The sequence below is a fragment of the Marmota flaviventris genome, chromosome 9 (genome assembly GCF_047511675.1).
Source record: "Marmota flaviventris isolate mMarFla1 chromosome 9, mMarFla1.hap1, whole genome shotgun sequence".
Classification (NCBI taxonomy): Eukaryota; Metazoa; Chordata; class Mammalia; order Rodentia; family Sciuridae; genus Marmota; species Marmota flaviventris.
In genome coordinates, this window is record NC_092506.1 from 31,820,962 (window position 1) to 31,838,072 (window position 17,111).

Genomic DNA, 17,111 nt, shown 5'->3' on the forward strand with positions numbered 1-17,111 from the left:
CCTAATATGTATGTTTAGCTACTGTAGTCAGCAATGTCCAAATATAAATATGAAACATTTAATGGCCAGCCTGTTCTAGACTTCAGGCTCACCTTACCTGTTTAAAACATAGTTTTTAAATATACAGTTCTCCACAAATATTTTTTTCTTAGAAAAGAGTGGGGAGTAGGGAAGAATCTAAGGAACAAGTTTTCCATAAATACAAAAAAAAAAAACCCAAAAATCAAATATTTTTGCACATCTTTACCTTAACACACATAAAAATAATTTTTAAATTTAAGGAAAACAAAGCTCATACAAGTTAAGCATTATATTTTATTAAAAAAAAAAGTTCCCTACACATTATGAATGCAGCCATTAATATACCAAGAAATGCCTCGCTGACTTAAAAGAACTCTGGTTGGTCAAATTTCAATTACTAGTAAGTGGCATGAAGGCATAAAATAATCAATAAAATTATAAAAACAATTTTAAAGGTCGGTCATATTTTGTTTACTTAAAATACTAAGCTTAATCATGATCTATCTAGACCTTATCATTGCTCATTGTATAAAATTAGCACTGCACTTGCAAACATAAGCAGAATCTAGACTTATTAAACATATGGTGAGATTTGTCCAGCTTCTGAAATACTAAATGTGTATGGAAGATTAAAATACTTTTTCTTGGGAAACAAACAACCCTCCCATCCTGATTAAAAGTTTTCATCAAAAATCTGATCAGAAAGAAAGGGAATCAAAATCAAAATCAACCCGGCAATCAAAATCTTGACGTTAACTGAAATGGTCTGAGTATAAGCATTCCCATTTTAGAAACTACAGCGAAAATAGAAAAATAAATAAATAAACCAGCCGATCTCCAAACAACTAGAAGGTACACCTAAGCACAGACTGGTTTACCAGCTAACTTCCCCAGCTCGGTACCAGAGAGACCACAAAACAAGGTTGACAATACAACCAACCATGAGCTTTGCTGTAAACTGGACGATAATCTGAAATCTGGGGGGGGGGGGGGGGGGGGGGGAAGCTGTGCTGTTGCTAATAGAAGCTCCTTATAAGCAGCGAACTGACAGGTGGAAAAATAAATTCCCCAGCAGGCCAGCAAGAGGTTGTGAAAACACGGTTCAAGGACTGAACGTGTTGTGACTACTCTGTAACAGGTCCAAGGTAATTTACACACACACCCTTTAGCGCAATTCCTCCAGCACGGAGGAGACTGGGAAACAGGCTTTCCCGAAAGCCACATACCATTTTAAAACAGCAGTCTCCTCCCCGACAGGAAAACCGGCATTCTCATTCCAAGTCTTTCCGCGACTTCTCCCAGTGCGGCGAAGGAAAGCGGGCGACAGCCACCGTAACGAGAGAAGCCGGCAACAGCCCCGCCGCGCGGCCGCCACGCCTTCCTCCCGCCGCAGCTGGGGACGCCGAGCCGCGGATCACATTTCTCCTCCCCAACAATCACACGCACGCACGTCCCAAGAGTTGACACCCTCCAAACCCGCGGTTCCGCGACGCCGGTGACGGGGCCACAAAGCCCAGGGCACAGCCCCTGGCCGGGGCACTCCGGCGGCGTGCGTGCGCGTGTTTGTGTTTGTTCTCCTAATGAAAGGAAAGAGGTCTCCGTAGTTACGGCCTAGGGCCGCGCCGGGGAAGAGAGGCCCCCCTGTGGGGTTAAACAAAACTTCAGTTGCTGGGAAGAGCCGTTGCGCAACCTTGGCAGGAGGAGGCCGGGACCGCCCGGCCCGGCCAAGGCGGCTTCCCGGAGGCTGCGCCACCGCGTGCAGGAACCACGCGCGGCCCCCGCGTCCGGGGGCCTCGGGCCTGGTGTGGCGCCGGCCTCCGAGGAGCCGCTGGGGCTGGGCCACACAGCCGGAGCTGGGGCGGAAACCCGGGGTGCGAGGGCGCCGCGGATGCGGATGGGGACACCTACGCGCGACGGGGGCGGGCCGCCCCGTGGGGGGGATCTGGGCCCACCCGGGTCCGACAGGCGGGTCCGCTGGCCACCCAGAAGCAGGCCCCCGATCCTCCCACCCGGGCGCGGGTGCCCCTCTCACAACTCCCTTACCTTCCTAGAGACCCGCGCTCTCCCCTCTTCGGGCGGCCGCAGCCCTGAGCATGTCCGGGATGGGTCGCGGGGCCGTGCCGGGAACAGGGAGCCAGGCGCTTCAGCAAGCGGCACCACCCAGCCCGGGCTCAGCCCCTCTCCGCGGCCGCTGCCATCTTGTCCTGGCGGCTGAGAGGAAACCGCGAAACACCCTCCCCCGACCGCGGCTGCTGCTGCTGCTCTGGCTGAACGCCGGGCCCGTCTCCCTCATCTTCCTTCCCGGGGATCTGGGGTGGGAACAGCTAGACTGGGGCCAGGGAGAGTGAGAAGCCGGCCGGCCGACCTCCGGCAACTGGGCCTACGAATGGCGCGGGATGCGGGGCCCACGGCGGTTGGGCCCCATTCCTGAAGCCCCGAGGGCTACGAGAGGAGGAAAAGGAAGACAGCCGGAGAGGCGGCGACGGCGAGGCCCGCAGCTCGGTCTCGGGGCGCTGCGCTGCCGGCAGTCGTCACCAAGGCAGCTGCTGCCGGCCGCCCCAATCTCGGGCCCCTCCTCCGCGCCTGCCGATCTCGGCCGCCGCCTCCGCAGCGCCACCGCCCGCCCGGCCGCGCTGCGCGCCGATCCCGGGCGGCCCCGCTTGGCTCGGGCCGCGGCGCCTCCGCGAAGCCCCTCCCCGGGGTCCGCCCGCAGCCGCGCCCTTGTTGCTCGGAGCCCGCCGGGTTGCTAGTGCGGTCCAGTCCTGGGCTCCCTCACGCCATTCCTCCGGCAAAAGAATCATCTGCCAGCCCCTCTCTGCGGTTCTGAACCTCACTCAAAGCCCACTCGGCCAAAAATACAGATTTAAGAGAAGATCCTGACACCCAAAGAGGGGATTGAAACACGGAAGCAGGATTTTACAGGCCTTTCCAGATCCCGTAATCATAATTCCCCTTTCTATCCTTGGAAGTGTTTCTTGGCAGGTTTTTTTTTTTTTTTTTTAAGGGTTCAAAAATAAGAAAAGGAGAAATGCTTAGTCAAATGAACAATCTCGATCTTTTTGGAGGTCCTTCCCAGTCCCCAACCCAAAACGTCCAGAAAATTGTAAATACAGGCTAAAGAATAAGGGAAAGGCCCTCTTGGAAATTTTCCAAAAGCACCTCTGCAGTCCAAAAGCCCATAATTGTCAAGTTTACCCACCTCTACATGGATAATTCTCCATTGAGTTAGTTCCACCCCCAGAGGCTAGTTTCCTCGCTCCTGGAGACTAGGAAATCAACAGAATGGCCCATTTCAACCCACGTAATCATAGAACCATAGAATGAGATGAAAAACCGTAGCGATCCTAAGTCCAAATTCCTACGCTAAGATAGAGGTTCAAAGTTTAGGAGACCTGAACAAGGTTCTAGAGCAAGCCTCTGGTCTCTACTCCCTCTCTCCAACTTTTCCTTAGGAAAGAACTGACCTTCTAAGCACCCATCCTTAAGAGTCAATTTTCTTTGGCACCTGTTTCTTCTGGTTCCTTATGTTCTGAATTAATGTCTAACCTTTGGGGAACCCAAGCACCTTTCTCTCAGGGATGGAAGTGTCCTTCTTTGCTTCCTACCTTCCTGTGGATTGAGTTTCCCATGAATGTATTTATTCCCAGACATTTTCTATTGCAGTATCTGGGGGCAGGGCAAAGGGAGTGACAACTTGCTGCATATATAATACTATATATTTTTTCCTTTTCAAAGAGGAGAGAAGAGTTTTTGGAGAAAGCCTTTCAAAGAAAGGGTTTAGTATATCCTGAGGCCACTGGAAATAACATTTTCAAATGAGGGGTGGGTTTTTTTCAACTAAGTAAAAAAAAAAGTCTTTCAAAATAGAAAAAAAAAGACAATGACTTTTTCATAATGATAGCACATAGAATCCATTTCTTTTCACTGTTTAGTTACTTTTGATTTTTTAAAGGAATAATCCAAAGAACCAAAAGAAAGGATGAAATCATTACTTAAAGGAGAAAGTTTAGAATACAGAAATCTATCCAACAAAACATGGAAAATATACTGCCATACTTGAAATTTTCAGAACGTTTGTTAACATTTCTCTAGGCCACTTCTAATGGAAACATTCCTTCTCCACATGTGGTCATTGGTACATTTATGAAGAGGCTGACAGTGGGAAGAATTTTTTTTTCTTTTTATCCCTATAAAGTACATTAGTTCTCACTACACTATAAATTCCAGGAGAAGATTCTGTCATCTTTTTTTAACCATCAAATTACTAGTGCTGAATACAGTTCCTGACTAGTGAATGTTGCTACATAAGTAAACACTATTGATTCAAGCCCTCCTCCACTTTATTCCTATTGACCCCTAACCTAATCTCTACCTCTACTCTCTTCCTCCTGGATCCATTCTGAACAGGAACATCCAGGTAATTATTCAAAACTCTGATGTAGCCATTTTATGAAGTTTGCTTTTTAGAAAAGGGAAATTTTTCATAGTGCTAAGTTCTTTTAAAATGAAGGTTACTAAGGGGCTGGGGTTGAAGCTCAGTGGCAGAGCGCTTGCCTGGCCCTGGGTTCGATCCTCTGCACCATAAAAAAATAAATAAAAATAACACAAAGGTATAAAAAAAATGCAGGCTACTGAATTGTATATGGAAAAAAAGTTAAATAGTCTTTTTCTATAACAATATTACTGAACGTGGGGCCCAGTGGCACACATCTGTAGTCCCAGCTACTAGGGAGGCTGAGGCAGGAGATCCCTTGAACCCAGGAGTTCAAGATCAGCCTGGGCAACATTGTGAGACCACATCTCAAAAAAAAAAAAAAAATTACTTAAATATTTATTAGGTTCCAGGGACTGAGATATGCTTTGAGGATACAGTGACAAAAGGAGACACCCTGTGGACTTATGCTTTCTCAGGAAAGTTGGCTATTATACAAATAATTACAGTATTAACAAACATTATTTAAAAAGTACAGGGTGCAATGACAGAATAGAACAGGAAGATCTAATGAGATGGGAGGTAAGAAAGCCATAGAAAATCTGGTTCACTTCTCATTCTTTAGGGGTCAACTAAATACTCACTTCTTTGGGGAAGAATCTCAACTTCCCTAAGCCAAATTCCCATATAGCTTTTCCTTACAGCATTCATCTAAATTGTAATTTTACAATTATTGTCTGGTTATTTGATTATCATCTACCTCTTCCACTAAGCTGAAAGCTCTGGAAAAGTGGAGTGCATTTTCTTTGTACTTCAGTGTTTCCCCAGCAACAATGCAGTAGTCCATGGTAGATGATCAACAGGACCTACCACGTCCAAGGCCCAGAGCAAAGTAAAAAAGCAGGGCTCCCTGTTCAAAAATTGTTGAGGCTTAGAAGTCTGTGACAGCAGAGCATTAAACCATGCTTAAGGAACTTCTAAACACAGACCTCTGTAACTACGAAAGCCAAATTAATGATGAACGAATGAAAATTGAGATCTGAAGTATGTGTAGGAATGAACCCAAAGAAATGACATGCAGAAGGAAAGATACATGCAAAACTATATGGGAAAAACGCAATGAGAAACCAAGACAGCTTTTAGTGAGATGTGAAGACAAATCAAAGCAGATGAGGATAGAAGGAGAAGCAAAGGCCAGACTGAGATTTAGGACTTTATCTTCCAGCAAAGACAGTAAAGGAAAGATTCAAAGAGATGCAAGCATAATCAAAGCAGTCATTTCCTTTGTGTGAGAGAAACATGGGTGGAAACTATGTGTTTCTTCTGCCCACTTTTCTGTTATTAAATATTGCTTCCAAGGAACTGTCATTCAGAATAAAGTGAATACCCACGTAGTGGTTTAAAGCAGTGTTTTAAACCCTACCTAGGCTGGGCATAGTGGCTAACGCCTGTAATCTTAGTGACTAGGATGGCTTAGGCAGAAGGCCAACCTTGGCAACTCAGTGAGATCCTGTCTCAAAAAAATAAAAATAAAAAGGTCTGGGGATGTAGCTCAGTGGTAGAACGCCCCGGGGTTCAATCCATAGTACCAAAGGAAGTGGGGTGAGGATACTATGATATGTATGTTGTCTCCCCCTACTATATCCCACCCCCACCCCCACCCCTCCACCAGCCAAGGAATTTTTGTCTGCTATGTTGATTTGATCTTATATACCAGAACAGAGCCTGGTATAAACTCAACAAATATTCATAAAATGAAAGAATTAACTTTTTATGTAAGTAGTAATAAACTCAACTGCTTGATCTCAAGCAGTCAGTCATTTGAGATCACTGACAAATGAAATCCATGACTTCTTTACCTCTTTGCCTGTCTTAGGTCTTCACCATCCCCAAAATTATTCTGTCCAATGGAGGCCAGACCTCTTTGCACTTGCCTTGTGTCCATCGCTTACTGGACCACAAAAAGGTGTTCATATAGAGAAGCAACTCTCTCAGCCTTAGTAGATGCTGCTGATTCTTCTGTCCAAATCATTGCAGTTTCAGGAAAACCCTTGGAACTTTGTCAGAGCCTGAGTCTCTAACCCACATTCATCCTTCCTCAAGGAAGTTGGGTTTTGGGTTTGTCCCTCCACCCCCCCCCACACACACACACATCCCAGACCCTAAATATCTTTTCTTGCCATTGAGGGAGTGAGAGGTAACTAGTCAACTGAAGAGCTCCCTAATTACAAATCAAAGGGGAAGAGTTCACCAGGGGTTTTGTCTCCTCCCTCTGGGAGGTCCTGGCTGCCTTATGCAAATAATCTGCCTTCTTACTGGAGATCAGCTTTATACACCTGAGCCTCAGGGAGGGGCAGTGGAGATGGAAAAATAACAACAACAAAAAAAACCTTCAAAAGTCCGTCTCTCCTGCCCACATTTGCATCATGAAAAAGTCCATTCATTTAACTCTTTGCAGTCAAAGATCTGTTTCTCTTCCTACAAAAAAAAAAAAAAAAAAAATGCAAATAGCATAGCGTGGAGGCTGAGATAGGAAATTGAAATTCAAAGCCAGCTTGGTCTATTAGCAAGACGCTGACCTGCGGGAGGAAAAAAAAATTGAAAGAAAGGGCTGGGTATGTAGCTCAACGGTAGAGCACTTGCCAATAATGCATCAGGCCCTGTGTTCAGTCACCAATACACACACACACACACACCCCAGGCAAAAAACTCTTCTCCCTGAATTAATACCAATGAAAATAATCTCATATTAATCTTGAAGTTCAAAATCTTAATCTGTGAGTTAGCTACTACTGCCAGCACAAAGCAAAAATCTTATACAGTCAAATTCATCCCTGGAAATTACCTAAATTACCCATAACATATCATATACATTGTTTGGATATGCAACCTGATACAATAACATGTATATATTAATGATATGCTACTATAAGTAGTCATAAATTTTTCATGTTTCGCCTCTTGAGGTATTTTACTTATTTATTTATTTACTTATTTATTTATTTTCTTGGTACCAGGGATTAAACCCAGGGGCTCTTTACCAGGGACTGAACCCAGGAGCTATGTCCCCAGCTCCCCCCGCCCTTTTTTAATTTTTTTATTTTTATGACTGGGTCTTGCTACATTGCAGAGGTTGCCCTCTAGGTGCAATCCTCCTGCCTCAGTCTCCCCAGTAGTTGCTGGGATTCAAGGCATGCGCCACTGCACCTGTCTTGATCTTGATATTTCCTTGCTCACAAATCTTCTATTTTTTCACATACTAAAAATGTCCGTATTTCTTGGCTTGACTATTGAGGTTTATTACAGTTGGACCTCATAAAGCCCTTTTAGTGTTCTTTTCTTTTTCCTTAACTCTAATCTTTATTTGTCCATGTCCAGGCCATTTCTGCCATCAATATTGCTTTCTTGGGGCTAGATGCATGGCTCAGAACTTGATTGCACGCTTCACATGCTTGAGGCCCTGGTTTCAATCCACAGTGTGTGTCCCTCTCATCCACTGAAATCATATACATCCTTCAGAGCTAAATGTTCTAGGCCGAGCATGTGGTTCAGTGGTAGAGTGCTTGCCTAGCATGCACAAGGCCCTGTATTTGATCCCCAATACTGCAAAAAGAATCAATATCAAAAAATCTCCCAAAGCTAAGTGTTCATTCTTCCAAAAACTTGGAATGTACATCCCATTCCTAAGTGATGCTCATTCGCCCCACAACACTTTTTAGTTCCTCCCATAAAACAAGCTCTGTTCTGAGTGCTTTTATTAAATAACTCAAGGATGATTATCACTATGGTCACTGTACATATGAGGAAGTTAAGCACAGAGACATTAAGAACCTTACCAAGGTTCTGGGCACTGTGGCGCACACCTGGAATCCCAGTGGCGCACACCTGGAATCCCAGTGGCTCAGGAGATTGATGCAGGAGGACTGCAAGTTCAAAGCCAGCCTCAGCAATTTAGCGAGGCCCTAAGCAACTCAGGGTAACCCTAAATAGGTAATCTCTAAATAAAAAATATAAAAAGGGCTGGGGGATGTGGCTCAATGGTTAAGTGCCCTGAGTTCAATCCACAGTACAAAGTGGAAAAAAAGAATGATGTCCAAGTTTATACTGTATATTAGCTGTCTGGTCTTAAAACAGACCAAGATAAACCTCTGGCCTCTCGCCAAATTACAAATTGCACTAAATATATTTTTGATATTTTTATAAAACATGTGGTCATAAAAGAGATTATCATTCTCCTTAGGAAGAGTTAAAGGTGAGGATTGTGTTCCTGACAAATCTCAACATCAAAGCATGGCTATGACAAACACTGAATTAAAAAAGAAAAGTAGAATTTTGTAATTCTGCTTGACATCCATGGAGAAGAGTGGCCCATCTTTTACAGGTGAGGAGAGATTCAGCTAAATGAGAACAGGGGCTCAAATACACCTGTTACCCCAGGCCATATAGTTCCAGTCCTCGGGCCTCAGTCATCCCATCAACAGCAAAATGACTGAATGACTGTCTATATACCCAAAATAGGAGCTGCCTGATATATTCCCAAATTCCCTCTTCCATCTGAGCTAGGAAACAGCCCCAGTCCTCCCATATTCAATATTGAATGCCTGTCTCTGGTAATAAATCACCCATTCTTTCTTTCTGAGTTCATGTGCCATAGTGAAATGTATGAGGAAGTACAAAGACCATCCGGAACAAGCTGTTCTCACCTAACAGAAGTGGCATGTTCAGTCATGCATAGCCGTGTAACACTGACGACCAACTACAACAAAATCCCTGCCTGCACACTGGACTCCTACTGGGTTAGTTTTAAATGTCAGGCACTTAAGAAGAAATTCTTTGCATGAGAATCTGTCCTTCTACAACATCACCACCCACCCTGTGGATCCATCAGTCCAGCTTTCTAGAGCACAGGAATAGGGAGAGGTCCTAGGTGCCCAAGTGAATGAAGCTAGTATGCATGAACCTTGAGGACAGCTGAGCCTTTAAGACTTCTGAACGAACAGGAGGGTTCTATGCACATTTGTGAGGCTGAGATTGGTATTCTTCTTTCTTCCTTGGTGCTTTTGCTTGTGATGCCCCTTACATTACATTTCCCCCAACACATCTAGTTTTCTCTCTCTGCTCAAAGACACCTCCTTCAAACTATATTCTGGTTACCAAAAGTGCCCCCTGCCCCTCCCCTGCCACAACATACAACACTACTATTGAATCCAGAATTAGACAGGCAGTCAGTAGATCAAGGAGGCCAATTTGAGTGAGTCCAGAAAGTTGGAGAGGTATTAAAATGCTCATGCCTTCAGAGACCTCTTCCACCCTTATCAAGATAACCTGCTTCTGCTCCAATCTGTTGCTGAGGTAACCTGTCCCAGGGATTGTCCCCTCTACAGGGAGTTGTTAATTACTCCCACTTCCTGCCCAGATCACTCCAACTTGGCCCCTCCAGCCTATCTGCTTCTTCCCTTTTGGCCATCCCACTGAGCATCTCCTGGGCCTAGGCAAGAACCCAGGAAAGAGAAAGATAAGGGAAGAGAGCATGAGAACAAAGGAAGCCTAAGACATATATAAAGGCAGGACACCCTCATTTCTTGGGACACCAGGATATCAGCTATGGCCCCCTTTTTCCTCCCAGAAGAAGTCCGTGTTTCCCCTCTTTAAATAAACCAAATAAACCCTGCTTTTTATGGTTGACTTGGTGTGCTTCTCTAATGTTATACTTCAGTCTGTGAGGGAGCAGAACTTGTCACCCATAACTGATGGTGTCACTTTTTCCACCTGGCATGCAGAGCACCTGAACACTGAAATGACTCTTTTTGTTTTGTTTTGTTTTGGATACTGGGGATTTTACCACTTTATGACTGAGCTACATCCCCACCCCTTTTTATTTTTAATGAGACAGGGTCTCACTAAGTTGCTGAGGGTCTTTCTAAATTGCTGGGGCTGGCCTCAAACTTGCAATCCTCCTGCCTCAGCCTCCCAAGTTGCTGGGATCACAGGCATGCAACACTGGGCCTAACCGAAATGAATTTTTGATAAAAATAACTCATTCTCCAAGTAAATTAAAGTTTAATCTTAAGAAAAAGCACGCTATTTAAAACACACTTTTATTTTATGTTTTAAAATAGCCAAAGCAACCAATAGCCCAAACAAAGCCTTCACTGGAAGGAAAAAAAGGTACTTCTCATGAGACTTTGCTTCCATCTGTCAGAAAATTGTCCTAATATGCCAATTTTGTTAAGGCAACACACTTTCCTGCCATCTGTCAGAAAAGTGTCATAATAAATATACAGACCTATGTTTCTACTGCGTGAATGGTGCCGGCTCCCACACAGCAACTCTGTTGAAACAGACTTCTTTTCTTGTCCTTTGTCCCTCTCAGGAAATGGAGCAGGAACAACCTGGACTCAGGAGACTGTATGACTTGGGACAGATGCCTCCAAAGCATTTCTCCATTTTGTTGTTGTTGTTGTTGTTGTTGTGCCAGTGATTGAGCCCAGAGATATTTAAAAACTGAGCCATACCCCCAGCCTTATTTATTTCTTATTTTGAGACAGGGTCTTGCTGAGTTGCTTAGGGCCTTGCCAAGTAGCTGAGGTTGGTCTCAAACTTGAGGCCCTCCTGCCTCAGCCTCCCAAGTTGCTGGGATGATAGGCATGTGCCACCATGACTGGCATTTTCTCTCATTTTTAACTTGTATTTTTTTGCAGTGCTAGGGATCAAACCCAGGGCCTCACATATGCTAGGCAAATGTTCTACCACTGAGATATCCATAGTCCAATTTTTCCTCATCTTTGAATTTCACATATTAATATCTACCTGGCAAGGAAGATGAGGATTAAATGAGATAGCATGTAAACTTAATATGGTAGTATCAATGTAAGAGTTAGCTGAATCTGAATATTAAAGAAAGCCTCATTTGCGACTCAGAGTATAGCTCAGCGGTAGTGTTTGTCTCTCTACTGTGTAAAAGGCCCAGCACCACAAACACACACAAGCACCACACAGACACACACACACACACACACACACACACGTCTAATTTCAAGTTAATTGGAGAATATTTCATAGTCTCACTGCTTATCTGTGCCCCATTTGAGATCAGCCCCAGAAGTAGGGGAAAAGAAGGGACAATCTGAGCTACAAAACAAAATACTTTCCATCCCATCTTGGCTGCTGCCTTTCTCCCTCTTCTCTATAGAGAGGAGGAATTAGTCACTCTCATAGTCCTCACTTCTCACCTTCACTACATTCAATTTTGTATCTAGACCATAGTTTTTGTTCAACTTTGAAAGGAGCCATTTTCCCTGATTTTCCATTATCTTGGTCTCAATGAAGAATTCCAATCAGAAATGCCTCCACCAGAAAATTTAAAGTCCTGACTGGCATAATCAAATATCAACTAAAATGTCTGCTCAAACCAAGTTCACCTTTTCCCTATCCCCAGTTGATCCCAATTTGCCTTCAATAAATAAAAGTATGGCTATATAGGTCAATTGCTTACTACCCATATGCTTGAATCATATATAGCACAATAACTATACATACTAGTGAATATGCAGGTTATTAACACTGGACAGCATCACAGTATTTTATTTTGGTTTTTGCAGTGCAGGAGATTGAACCTAGTGCCTCTCAACATGCTAAATAAGCACCAGACCCCTGAGCTACACACCCAGACTCTGTTTGATTTTTTTGTTTTGAGTATTTTTTTTAATTATACATGGACACAATATCTTTATTTTGCTTACTTATTTTATGTGGTGCTGAGAATCGAACCCAGTGCCTCACATGTATGAGGCAAGCGCTCTGCCACTGAGCCATAACCCCAGGCCAATCTCTTTGTTTCTTAAAACACCAAATGCTGCTCAGTATTTTTAGTCTTTGGTATGTGTGCACGTGCACGTGTTTGTGCCCACGCAAGTGTGTATGTGTGCAGTATGCATGTGTGTATAATCTAACACAGAAACCTGCTCACAGCTTCAAAATAAGAGGAAGTATTATTCCTATTTTATTGCTAAAATTGCTACTGGGAGTAATGTTGCAATAATTTTTCTTTTTTTAGTAGGAAAAGAACATATGTTCCAAAAGAAATATGTGAGAGAGAGGAATCATTAAAGGGCCTACAAGATTATGGGGGAAAACAGTCAAATGTGAAAACAAAAAAAAAAGATGAATTTTCCTACATAAAAATGCTATTAGTTCAATTTGCAGTAAAATTAAAGTAAATGTGCATCAAAACCTAAACAAGCATTCTTCTTTAATCAGCAGACTGAAAATTATAGTATAAAGGTCATTTTTGGTCTGCAGTCAGACAAAGGAATTTCACTGGAAACGAGGAAGACAATTTATTCTTTTCATAAAGTCAAAATGTCTTGAAACTATGCAATGGAAAATTTAACTTGTTTACATGTAGGTTATTTTATTAAAATATAAGTTATATAATAAGGTAACATAATGATATTCAATGTTCTTTGATTAATATGATAGAAAAATAACACATACATTATCTAGATTGAGAAAATATCAGTTTTAAATGCTCAAAAATTATACACTAAATTATTATTATTTTATTTATTTTTAATTTTTTTATTGGTACCAGGGATTGTATCTAGGGGTGCTTTACCACTAAGCCACATCCCCAGACCGTTTTTCTATTTTATTTAGAGACAGGGTCTCACTGAGTTGCTGGGGGCCTTGTTAAATTGCTGAGGCTGGCTTTGAACTCACAATCCTCCTGCCTCATCCTCCGAAGCCACTGAGATTACAGGTGTGCTCCACTGCATGTAGCTTCTAAATTCAAAGACTAAGATGAGCAAAAGGACATTCTCTACTTTCTTTCTTTTTTTTTTTTTTTTTTAATGTGGTTCTGGGAATTGAACCCAGGGCCTTGTGCACGTGAGATAAGCACTCTACCAACTGAGCTATATCTCCAACCCAAAAGGTCACTCTCATGATTGCCCTTATGTTTATAAATTTGTTGTCTCTTGCTCCAGGAAGATTCACTTTATTCATTTATTTATTTATTTACTTACTTACTTATTTTACTTATCTTGTTTATTTATTTAACTTGTGCTGGGTTGCACCCAGAGCCTTGTGCCTGCTGGGCAAGTGCTCTACCACTGAGCCGTATTCCCCAGCCAAAACATTTTTAATAAAACTTAAAGACTTCACAGTCTTCTTATCTTTGCCATTTTTCTATTATTGGAGAGAGAGAGAGAGAAACAGCAGGATCTATTCTAATACAATTGGAAGAAACATACAAAATACATATTTGTGAGTTTATTATCTCCTATATCTATGCTATTATCCTTAACTAACATAAATGCCCTTGTAATAATTTGTGCCAAGGGGTTTTATGGGTTGGCATATAAATTAGAGAAGATAGAGGCATTGAAATCTCCCCAGTCAGAGTTGGTGTCAACTGTGACATCAGATCATCTTGCATCTGCACTACTGTTTCTCCATCTCTCTACCTTGGTTTCTTCATCCATAAAAAGACACCATTGCCAGGCACCCTACTACGTATCTGTAATTCCAGCAATTCAGGAGGCTGAAGAAGGAGGATTATAAGTTCAAGGCTAGCCTTAACAACTTAGCCAGACCCTCAGCAATGTTAGTGAGACCTGCCTCAAAAACTTTTTTTTTTTTTTTTAATAAAAGGCTGGGGAGGTAGCTCAGTGGCAAAGCATCCTTGGGTTCAATCTCTAACACCAAAAACGGGGGTGGTGGTGGCTGGGGATGTCACTCAGTGGAAATGCTCTTCTGTATTCAATCCCTAGTACTGAAAAAAGAAAAAGATAAACAATTATTAAGTATCTAAAAGACTAATGTCATGCATACTCCATCTTAAAATACCATGTTAGGGCCTGGAGGTGTAGCTCAGTGATAGAGTGCTTGCTTAGTATGCAGGAGGCTCTGAGTTTGAGTACCACATCAAAAAAGAAAAAAAAAAAATAGGAAAAACAGTGCTGCTGTAAAAATATACTAATTTAATGAATCTTAACTCTGGAACTTAAAGAACAGAAAATAACTTACTATTCCTTTTCCATTTAAGGGAAATAAATTAATCAATGACCAAAAGAAAATGTGTATTTAACAAAATCAGGTATGTTCGCTTTAGTTCAGTCCCTCTCTGTTGGATACAAATATTTAAAGAATGAATTGAGCTGGGCATGGTGGCACACACCTGATATCCCAGTAACTCAGGAGGCTGAGGCAGGAAGATCACAAGTTGGGAGACAGCCTGGGTAACTTATCAAGACTGTCAGCAACTTAGTAAGACACTGTCTCAAAACAAAGAATAAGAAGAACTGGGGACATAGCTCAGTGGTAAAGTACTCCTGGATAATTCAATTCCCAGTTAAAAGGAAAAAAAAAGGAATTGATTTTCATGTGGATTTTCTGCTAAAATCTACATCACATTATTTATATACATGAGCATCCACGTGTATGCACACACATACAACCTGCTCATTTTCATTTTTTGTTTCTGCATTTTAGTATTTTTCTTTTTTACCTATATTTTTATTTTAATTGACACATAATAAATTGCACATATTTATGGGGTACGGTATGACATTTCAATATACACATATACAGTGAATAATTGTGTTTCTAAGTACATAGGCATCCACGTGCATACATACAAAGATGTGCTCAAAGCATGTTCATTCCTATTATTTACACCAGTACTTATCTAGAGATGATATAATTTCAAATTAGTGGGCACCAATCTAAGCAAATTAGGAAGTTTTGCTTTTCCTGCATTTGCAAAACAAATCCAGCCTTTCTGAAACACAGTCCAACACTGTTTCATCTTTTGAAATGAGGAAACAGATGACTAACTTAAGGAAATCCTAGACTAGATATTTATAAATTCAAAGATATCAAGGTTGTTATGCTTCTTTTTAAAACAAGCCTTTTCTAAAGAAGAATTATGACTAATAAAGTGTGAGTACAGGCGCACAGGCAGGAAATTTGATAAAAATCCAACAAATTAGGACACAGTCCAGAAAATCTCTTGGGGGTTATGTTCCTTGCAAGTAGATAAATATCTTTCTAAAGGTTAATGTTCTTTAAAGAGTTTTCTAAAACTGTCATCATGGGACTGTGGCACATGACATTTTTGTTAATCTTTTCTGGTCAAAATAAAAAAACATTCTGAAAAGAAAAGAAAATTCATTTGTAAACACTGAATGAGAAAAGTTTTTTAATTTTTTTTTATTCCTAGTCACAGGATCAAAACTAAAGCTAAACTCCTCGGATATTATTTAGTTTGCTACAACAAAGTTTCCTTTAAGGTTTTGCAGATCACAACTGCTATAATGCCAACAAAAGGATCTACAGTTCAGTAGGGTTTAACTTCTTATCAAATGTTACAGAATAGATCTATTTGCTCCTGAAATACTGGTTGTATTACAGCTCTGCATCTGTCCCCTGGAATTAGGTTGCAAAAGGCCCAACTTTGCTTATGTTTCACTTTGTTTCTATGTTTTCAAGATCTTGATGTAACAAAGGCTGACAATCCAGGGAAATCCATCACTAAAAGCAAAGTATCAAGTAGAAGAACAGGTTTTTTGATGTAGTAGACAAATATTAAAATGATTATTTTATTTCATAGGACCATCATAAAAATTTTAATACATCCTTACAGATTCATTCTATTGTAAAAAAGAATAGCAAAACTTCAACTGATAATCTTTCCTTAGAACTACTCACTTCTCTTTTTCCTTCATACTATGTATATCCATAATAAGAAATCGAAAGTTCAACATAGAAAAAATATCAAATAAACTTTTTTTAAAACATTTATTTTTTAGTGGTAGTTGGACACAATATCTTTATTTTATTTATTTAGTTTTATGTGGTGCTGAGGATCGAACCCAGGGCCTTGCACATGCTAGGCAGGCGCTCTACCGCTGAGCCACAACCCCAGCCCCAAACTTTTTTTTTTTTTTTTGTACTGAGAATTGAACCTAGGGACACTTAACTACTAAGCCACATCCACAGCCCTTTTTATATTTTATTTTGAGATAGGGCCTTGCTAAGTTGCTTAGTGCCGCAGTCTGGCTGGGTGTGAAGGTTGATACAGCGGGAGCCGCTTTATTGCAGGACAGCAGGACAGCAGAGGTATATATACTTAACTAATTATACACAGCTTATCTTAATTAACATAAACTAGATACAGCAGTCAACCAATAAGGAATCCTCATCATCTTAATGATTACACACAGCTTAACTTAATTGACATAATCTAGACACAGCTGTCAGTCATTAAGGAATCTCTATCATCTTAATGGCTCCCTGGCGTTACTTCTCAAACCACTCCTTCTGGCAAAGTGCCAGGCGCCATCTTGACTTGGTTGTGGTCCTCATCAGCTTAGGGCCTTGCTAAATTGCTGAGGCTGGCTTTGAATTTTCGATCTTCCTGCCTGAGAATCCCGAGCCACTGGGATTATAGGTATGCACCATGAGGCCCAGCCCAAAAAACTTTTAATATGACTTTTAAAACCTAGAAACTTGTACATAAAAGGCTAACTTTTAAAACAAATATACAGCTCCTGCAAATCATTAAGAAAAGACCACCTTGGTTTAAAAATGAGCAAAGGTATTTTTCTACAAATAAGCTTTCATACTTGTGAAATAACATTATGTGAGTACATTC

At 41.6% G+C, this 17,111-nt stretch overlaps 1 protein-coding gene across 5 annotated transcripts in view; it reads right to left on the minus strand.

Annotated features, from left to right (window-relative positions):
• The window catches only part of Hipk3 (homeodomain interacting protein kinase 3), an 89,616-nt gene extending 86,988 nt beyond the window's left edge, over nucleotides 1–2,628 (minus strand). For 4 of the 5 annotated variants that reach the window (XM_027936456.3, XM_027936451.2, XM_027936453.2 and 1 more), the window contains exon 1: nucleotides 2,065–2,628. The gene's annotated coding sequence lies outside the window, so the exon portion shown is untranslated. Of the gene's footprint in view, nucleotides 1–1,247; nucleotides 1,592–2,064 lie in introns of those variants that run through there. The other variant, XM_071616310.1, reaches the window with a different exon arrangement.
• Between the last annotated feature and the right edge of the window lie 14,483 nt (nucleotides 2,629–17,111).